Raw genomic sequence first — 9,893 nt, forward strand, 5'->3', positions numbered from 1 at the left:
TCTAGTTATTTTCTGAGGATATATTCTTTTCCACCATGGGCCCCTATAGGCTTCCAAATCTCACTCTGCAGATTCCACGAAAAGAGTGTTAGCAAACTGATTCCTGAGAACTAAGCTGTAACTCTGTGACCGGAAATCACGGATCACAAGGAAGTTTCTGGAAAGCTTCTCTCACGTTTTGAACTGCTGATATTTCCTTTATCAGTGTAGGCCTCACTGCGATCCAAAGAAGTCCTTCTCAGGTTCCTCAAAAACAGTGGTAATGGACTGCTTGATGAACCATCACTGTAACTCTGTGAGATGAATTCACACATCACCAAGAAGTTTCTAACAAAGCTTCTTTCTCGTTTTCATCTGAGTATATTTCCTTTTTCACCGTAAGCTTCATTGGGTTCAGAAGTATCCCATTGCAGATTTCCAGAAAACTGTGATAGCAAACTGAACACTGAAGAGAAACGTGTAACTCTGTGAGTTGCATTCACACATCAAAATGCAGTTTCTCAGAAGCCTTCTTTCCAGTTTTGATTGAGGATATTTCCTTTTTCAACATAGCCCTCAATGAGCTCCCACATATCACTTTGCAGAACACAAGATAACAGAGTTAGCAAACTGTCCAAGAAGGGTAGGGTGGAACTCTGTGTGATGAAGTCACACATCAGAATGCAATGTCCCAGTGAGCTTCTCTCTAGTTATTATCTGAAGATATATCCTGTTTCACCATGGGCCCCTGGGGGCTCCCAAATCTCACTTTGCAGATTCCACGAAAAGAGTGTTAGCAAACTGCTTCCTGAGAAGTAAGCTGTAACCATTGGAGAGGAATTCAGAGATCACAAAGAAGTTTCGCAGAAAGCTTCTTTCACGATTTGAACTGGTGATATTTCCTTTATCACTGCATGCCTCAATGCGATTCAAAGAAGTCCTCCTCAGGTTCCTCAAAAACACTGATAGCGGACTGCTGTATGAAACATATTTGTAACTCTGAGAGATGAATTCACACATCACCAAGAAGTTTCTAACAAAGCTTCTTTCTAGTTTTCATCTGAGGATATTTCCTTTGTCACCGTAAGCTTCATTACGTTCAGAAGTATCCCATTTCAGATTTCCAGAAATCTGTGTTAGCAAACTGAACACTGAAGACAACAAACGTGTAACTCTGCGAGTTGCACTCACACATTGAAATGCAGTTTCTCAGAAGGCTTCTTTCGAGTTTTGATCTGCGGATATTTCCTTTTTCACCATAGCCCACAAAGAGCGCCCAAATATCACTCTGCTGAACACAAGATAACAGAGGTAGCAAACTGTTCCAAGAAGGGAGGGGTGGAACTCTGTGTGATGAAGTCACACATCAGAAAGCAATCTCTCAGTAAGATTCTCTCTAGTTATTTTCTGAAGATATATTCCTTTCCACCATGGGCCCCTATAGGCTTCCAAATCTCACTCTGCAGATTCCACGATAAGAGTGTTAGCAAACTGTTTCCTGAGAACTAAGCTGTAACTCTGTGACCGGAAATCACAGATCACAAGGAAGTTTCTCAGAAAGCTTCTCTCACGTTTTGAACTGCTGATATTTCCTTTATCGGCCCAGGCCTCAATGCGATCCAAACAAGTCCTTCTCAGGTTCCTCAAAAACAGTGATAATGGACTGCTGGATGAACCATCACTGTAACTCTGTGAGGTGAATTCACACATCACCAAGAAGTTTCTAACAAAGCTTCTTTCTAGTTTTCATCTGAGGATATTTCCTTTGTCACCATAAGCTTCATTGGGTTCAGAAGTATCCCATTGCAGATTTCCAGAAAACTGTGTTAGCAAACTGAACACTGAAGACAAACCTGTAACTCTGTGAGTTGCATTCACACATCGAAATGCAGTTTCTCAGAAGCCGTCTTTCCAGTTTTGATTGAGGATATTTCTTTTTCACCCTAGCCCTCAATGAGCTCCCACATATCACTTTGCAGAACACAAGATAACAGATTTAGCAAACTGTTCCAAGAAGGGAATTGTGCAACTCTGTGTGATGAAGTCACACATCAGAAAGCAATCTCTCAGTACGCTTCTCTCTAGTTATATTCTGAAGATATATCCTTTTCCAACATGGGACCCTATGGGCTCCCAAATCTCACTCTACAGATTCCACGAACAGAGTGTTAGCAAACTGCTTCCTGAGGACTAAGCTGTAACTCTGGGAGAGGAATTCAGAGATCACAAAGAAGTTTCTCAGAAAGGTTCTTTCACGATTTGAACTGATGATATTTCCATTATCACCGCAAGCCTCAATGCGATTCAAATAATTCCTCCTCCATTTCCTCAAAAACACAGATAGCGGACTGTTGCATGAAACATAAGTGTAACTCTGAGAGAAGATTCACACATCACCAAGATGTTTCTAACAAAGCTTCTTTCTAGTTTTCATCTGAGGATACTTCCTTTGTCACCGTAAGCTTCATTACGTTCAGAAGTATCCCATTGCAGATTTCCAGAAAACTGTCTTAGCAAACTGAACACGGAAGACAAACGTGTAACTCTGTGAGTTGCATTCACACATCGAAATGCAGTTTCTCAGAAGGCTTCTTTCGAGTTTTGATCTGAGGATATTTCCTTTTTCACCATAGCCCAGAATGAGCTCACAAATATCACTTTGCAGACCACAAGATAACAGAGTTAGCAAACTGTTAAAAGAAGGGAAGTGTGGAACTCTGTGTGATGAATTCACACATCAGAAAGCAATCTCTCAGTAAGCTTCTCTCTAGTGATTTTCTGAAGATATACCTTGTCCACCATAGGCCCCTATGGGCTTCCAAATCTCACTCTGCGGATTCCACGAAAAGAGGGTTAGCAAACTGTTTCCTGAGAACTAAAATGTAACTCTGTGGGAGGAATACTCAGATCACAAGGAAGTTTCTCAGAAAGCTTCTTTCACGTTTTGAACTGCTGATATTTCCCTTATCAGCATAGGCCTCAATGCGATTCAAATAAGTCCTCCTCAGGTTCCTCAAAAACACTGATAGCGGACTGCTGCACGAATCATAAGTGTAACTCTGTGAGATGAATTCACACATCACCAAGAAGTTTCTAACAAAGCTTCTCTCTAGTTTTCATCTGAGGATATTTCCTTTGTCACCGTAAGCATCATTGCGTTCAGAAGTATCCCATTGCAGATTTACAGAAAACTGTGTTAGCAAACTGAACACTGAAGACAAACGTGTAACTCTGTGAGTTGCATTCACACACCGATATGCAGTTTCTCAGAAGGCTTCTTTCGAGTTTTGGTCTGAGGATATTTCCTTTTTCACCATACCCTCAATGAGTTCCCAAATATCACTCTGCAGAACACAAGATAACAGATTTAGCAAACTGTTTCAAGAAGGGAAGTGTGGACCTCTGTGTGAGGAATTCACACATCATAAAGCAATCTCTCAGTAAGCTTCTCTATAGTTATTATCTGAAGATATATCCTTTTTCACCATGGGTCCCTATGGGCTCCCAAATCTCACTTTGCAGTTTCCACGAAAAGAGTGTTAGCAAACTGTTTCCTGAGAACTAAAATGTAACTCTGTGAGAGGAATTCAGAGAACACAAGGAAGATTCTCAGAAAGGTTCTTTCACCTTTTGAAATGCTGATACTCTCTTTACCAGTGTAGGCCTCAATGCGATCCAAAGAAGTCCCTTTCAGGTTCCTCAAAAACAGTGATAATGGACTGCTGCATGACACATAAGTGTAACTCTGAGAGATGAATTCACACATCACAAAAAGTTTCTAACAAAGCTTCTTTCTAGTTTTATTCTGAGGATAATTCCTTTTTCACCATAAGCTTTATTACGTTCAGAAGTATCCCATTGCAGATTTCCAGAAAACTGCGTTAGCAAACTGAACACTGAAGACAAACGTGTAACTGTGTGAGTTGCATTCACACATCGAAATGCAGTTTCTCAGAAGGCTTTTTTCGAGTTTTGATCTGAGGATATTTCCTTTTACACCATAGCCCAGAAGGAGCCCCCAAATATCACTCTGCAGACCACAAGATAACAGAGTTAGCAAACTGTTAAAAGAAGGGAAGTGTGGAACTCTGTGTGATGAAGTCACACATCAGAAAGCAATCTCTCATTAAGCTTCTCTCTAGTTATTTTCTGAAGATATACCTTTCCCACCATGGGCCCCTATGGGCTCCGAAGTCTCACTCTGCGGATTCCACGAAAAGAGGGTTAGCAAACTCTTTCCTGAGAACTAAGATGTAACTCTGTGGGAGGAATTCACAGATCACAAGGAAGTTTCTCACAAAGCTTCTTTCACGTTTTGAACTGCTGATATTTCCTTAATCAGCGTAGGCCTCAATGCGATCCATAGAAGTCCTTCTCAGGTTCCTCAAAAACAGTGATAATGGACTGCTGCATGAACCATCACTGAAACTCTGTGAGATGAATTCACACATCACCAAGAAGTTTCTAACAAAGCTTCTTTCTAGTTTTCATCTGAGGATACTTCCTTTGTCACCGTAAGATTCATTGCGTTCAGAAGAATCCCATTTCAGATTTCCAGAAAACTGTGTTAGCAAACTGAACACTGAAGACAAACGTGTAATTCTGTGAGTTGCATTCACACATAGAAATGCAGTTTCTCAGAAGGTTTCTTTCGAGTGTTGATCTGTGGATAGTTACTTTTTCACCATAGCCCACAATGAGCTCCCAAACGTCACTTTGCAGACCACAAGATAACAGAGTTAGCAAACTGTTTCAAGAAGGGAAGGGTGGAACTCTGTGTGATGAAGTCACACATTTTAAAGCAATCTCTCAGTAAGCTTCTTCCTAGTTATTGGCTGAAGATATATCCCTTTCCACCATGGGCCCCGATGGGCTCCCAAATCTCACTCTACAGATTCCACGAAAAGAGTGTTAGCAAACTGTTTCCTGAGAACGAAGATGTAACCCTGTGATAGAAATTCACAGATCACAAGGAAGTTTCTCAGAAATCTTCTTTCACAATTTGAACTGTTGATATTTCCTTTATCAGCGTAGGCCTCAATGCGATTCAAATAAGTCCCCCTCAGGTTCCTCAAAAACACTGATAGCGGACTGCTGCACGAATCATAAGTGTAACACTGTGAGATGAATTCACACATCACCAAGAAGTTTTTAACAAAGCTTCTTTCTAGTTTTCATCTGAGGATACTTCCTTTGTCACCGTAAGCGTCATTGCGTTCAGAAGTATCCCATTGCAGATTTCCAGAAAACTGTGTTAGCAAACTGAACACTGAAGACAAACGTGTAACTCTGTGAGTTGCATTCACACATCGAAATGCAGTTTCTCAGAAGGCTTCTTTCCAGTTTTGATCTGAGGTTATTTCCTTTTTCACCATAGCCCACAATGAGCTCCCAAATATCACTTTACAGAACACAAGATAACAGAGATAGCAAACTGTTCCAAGAAGGGAAGTGTGGAACTCTGTGTGATGAAGTCACACATCAGAAAGCAATCTCTCAGTAAGCTTCTCTCTAGTTATTATCTGAAGATATATCCTTTTTCACCATGGGCCTCTATGGGATCCCAAATCTCACTTTGCAGATTCCACGAAAAGAGTGTTCGCAAACTGCTTCCTGAGAACTAAGCAGTCACTCTGGGAGAGGAATTCAGGGAGCAGAAAGAAGTTTCTCAGAAAGCTTCTTTCACGATTTGAGCTGATGATATTTCCTTTATCACCGCAGGCCTCAATGCGATTCAAAGAAATCCTCCTCAGGTTCCTCAAAAACACTGATAGTGGACTGCTGCAAGAAACATAAGTGTAACTATGAGAGATGAAATCACACATCCCCAAGAAGTTTCTAACAAAGCTTCTTTCTAGTTTTCATCTGAGGATACTTCCTTTGTCACCGTTAGCTTCATTACATTCAGAAGTATCCCATTGCAGAATTCCAGAAAACTGTGTTAGCAAACTGAACACTGAAGACAAACGTGTAACTCTGTGAGTTGCATTCACACATCGAAATGCAGTTTCTCAGAAGGCTTCTTTCCAGTTTTGATGTGATGTTATTTCCTTTTTCACCATAGCCCAATGAGCTCCCAAATATCGTTTTGCAGAACACAAGGTAACAGAGTTAGCAAACGGTTACAAGAAGGGAAGGGTGGAACTCTGTGTAATGAAGTCACACATCAGAAAGCAATCTCTCATTAAGCTCCTTTCTAGTTTTTTTCTGAAGATATACCTTTCCCACCATGGGCCCCTATGGGCTCCCAAATCTCACTCTGCGGATTCCATGAAAAGAGGTTTAGCAAACTGTTTCCTGAGAACTAAGATGTAACTCTGTGGGAGGAATTCACAGATCACAAGGAAGTTTCTCAGAAAGCTTCTTTCACGTTTTGAACTGCTGATATTTCCTTTATCAGAGTAGGCCTCAATGCGATTTCAAAGATAAGTCCTTCTCAGGTTCCTCAAAAAACAGTGATAATGGACTGCCTGCATGAACCATCACTGAAACTCTGTGAGATGAATTCACACATCACCAAGAAGTTTCTAACAAAGCTTCTTCTAGTTTTTATCTGAGGATAATTTCCTTTGTCACCGTAAGCTTCATTGCGTTCAGAAGTATCCCATTGCAGATTTCCAGAAACTGTGTTAGCAAAATGAACACTGAAGACAAACGTGTAACTCTGTGAGTTGCATTTCACACATCGAAATGCAGTTTCTCAGAAGGCTTCTTTCGAGTTTTGATCTGGGATATTTCCTTTTTCACCATAGCCCACAATGAGCTCCCAAAATCACTTTGCAGACCACAAGATAACAGAGTTAGCAAACTGTTTCAAGAAGGGAAGGTGGGAACTCTGTGTGATGAAGTCACACATCAGAAAGCAATCTGTCAGTAAGCTTCTTCCTAGTTATTGGCTGAAGATATATCCTTTCCACCATGGGCCCCGATGGGCTCCCAATTCTCACTCTACAGATTCCACGAAAAGAGTGTTAGCAAACTGTTTCCTGAGAACGAAGATGTAACTCTGTGATAGAAATTCACAGATCACAAGGAAGTTTCTCAGAAAGCTTCTTTCACGATTTGAACTGTTGATATTTCCTTTATCATCGTAGGCATCAATGCGATTCAAATAAGTCCTCCTCAGGTTCGTCAAAAACACTGATAGAGGACTGCTGCACGAATCATAAGTGTAACTTTGTGAGATGAATTCACACATCACCAAGAAGTTTTTAACAAAGCTTCTTTCTAGTTTTCATCTGAGGATACTTCCTTTGTCACCGTAAGCGTCATTGCGTTCAGAAGTATCCCATTGCAGATTTCCAGAAAACTGTGTTAGCAAACTGAACACTGAAGAGAAACGTGTAATTCTATGAGTTGCATTCACACATCGAAATGCAGTTTCTCAGAAGGCTTCTATCGAGTTTGATCTGAGGTTATTTCCTTTTTCACCATAGCCCAAAATGAGCTCCCAAATATCACTCTGCAGAACAGAAGATAACAGAGTTAGCAAACTCTTCCAAGAAGGGAAGTGTGGAACTCTGTGTGATGAAGTCACACATCAGAAAGCAATCTCTCAGTAAGCTTCTTCTCTAGTTAGTATCTGAAGCTATATCCTTTTTCACCATGGGCCGCTATTGGCTCCCAAATATCACTTTGCAGATTCCACGAAAGAGTGTTAGCAAACTCTTTCCTGAGAACTAAGCTGTAACACTCGGGGAGAGGAATTCAGAGATCACAAGGAAGTTTCTCAGAAAGCTTCTTTCACGATTTGAAACTGATGACATTTCCTTTATCACCGGAGGCCTCAATGCAATTCAAAGAAGTCCTCCTCAGGTTCCTCAAAAACACTGATAGCGGACTGCTGCATGACACATAAGTGTAACTCTGAGAGATAAATTCACTCCTCACCAAGAAGTTTCTAACAAGCTTCTTTCTAATTTTCATCTGAGGATACTTCCTTTGTCAACGTAAGGTTCATTGCGTTCAGAAGTATCCATTGCAGATTTCCAGAAAACTGTGTTAGCAAACTGAACACTGAAGACAAACGTTTGTAACTCTGTGGGTTGCATTCACACATCGAAATGCAGTTTCTCAGAAGGCTTCTTTCGAGTTTTGATCTGAGGATATTTCCTTTTTCACCATAGCCCAGAATGAGCTCCCAAATATCACTTTGCAGACCATAAGATAACAGAGTAGCAAACTGTTAAAGAAGGGATGTGTGGAACTCTGTGTGATGAAGTCACACATCAGAAAGCAATCTCTCATTAAGCTTCTCTCTAGTTTTTTTCTGAAAGATATATCCTTTCCCACATGGGCCCCTATGGCTCCCAAATCTTCACACTCTGCGGATTCCATGAAAAGAGGGTTAGCAAACTGTTTCCTGACAACTAAGATTGTAACTCTCTGGGAGGAATTCACAGATCACAAGGAAGTTTCTCAGAAAGCTTCTTTCACGTTTTGAACTGCTGATATTTCCTTTATCAGCGTAGGCCTCAATGCGATTCAAAGAAGTCCTCTCAGGTTCCTCAAAAACAGTGATAATGGACTGCTGCATGAACCATAAGTGTAACTCTGTGAGATGAATTCACACATCACCAAGAAGTTTCTAACAAAGCTTCTTTCTAGTTTTCATCTGAGGATACTTCCTTTGTCACCGTAAGCTTCATTGCGTTCAGAAGTATCCCATTGCAGATTTCCAGAAAACTGTGTTAGCAAACTGAACACTGAAGACAAACGTGTAACTCTGTGAGTTGCATTCACACATCGAAATGCAGTTTCTCAGAAGGCTTCTTTCGAGTTTTGATCTGGATATTTCCTTTTTCACCATAGCCCCAATGAGCTCCCAAATCACTTTGCAGACCACAAGATAACAGAGTTAGCAAACTGTTCCAAGAAGGGAAGGGTGGAACTCTGTGTGATGAAGTCACACATCAGAAAGCAATCTCTCAGTAAGCTTCTCTCTAGTTATTTCTGAAGATATCCTTTTCACCATGGGCCCCTATGGGCTCCCAAATCTCACTCTGCAGATTCCACGAAAAGAGTGTTAGCAAACTTTCCTGAGAACTAAGCTGTAACTCTGTGAGAAATTCAAGATCAAGGAAGTTTCTCAGAAAGCTTCTTTCACGATTTGAACTGCTGAATTTCCTTTATCAGCGTAGGCCTCAATGCGATTCAAAAAGTCCTCCTCAGGTTCCTCAAAAACACTGATAGCGGACTGCTGCACGAATCAAAGTGTAACTCTGTGAGATGAATTCACAATCACCAAGAAGTTTCTAACAAGCTTCTTTCTAGTTTTCATCTGAGGATACTTCCTTTGTCACCGTAAGCTTCATTACGTTCAGAAGTATCCCATTGCAGATTTCCAGAAAACTGTGTTAGCAAACTGAACACTGAAGACAAACGTGTAACTCTGTGAGTTGCATTCACACATCGAATGCAGTTTCTCAGAAGGCTTCTTTCGAGTTTTGATCTGAGGTTATTTCCTTTTTCACCATAGCCCACAATGAGCTCCCAAATATCACTTTGCAGAACACAAGATAACAGAGTTAGCAAACTGTTCCAAGAAGGGAAGGGAACTCTGTGTGATGAAGTCACACATCAGAAAGCAATCTCTCAGTAAGCTTCTCTCTAGTTATTATCTGAAGATATATCCTTTTTCACCATGGGCCCTATGGGCTCCCAAATCTCACTTTGCAGATTCCACGAAAAGAGTGTTAGCAAACTGCTTCCTGAGAACTAAGAGTAACTCTGGAGAGGAATTCACAGAACACAAGAAGTTTCTCAGAAAGTTCTTTCACTTTGAATGCTGATATTCCTTTATCAGCAGGCCTCAATGCGATTCAAAGAAGTCCTCTCAGGTTCCTCAAAAACACTGATAGGACTGCTGCATGAACATAAGTGTAACTCTGAGAGATGAATTCACACATCACCAA

The sequence above is a fragment of the Rhinopithecus roxellana genome, chromosome 3 (assembly GCF_007565055.1).
Source record: "Rhinopithecus roxellana isolate Shanxi Qingling chromosome 3, ASM756505v1, whole genome shotgun sequence".
Lineage (NCBI taxonomy): Eukaryota > Metazoa > Chordata > Mammalia > Primates > Cercopithecidae > Rhinopithecus > Rhinopithecus roxellana.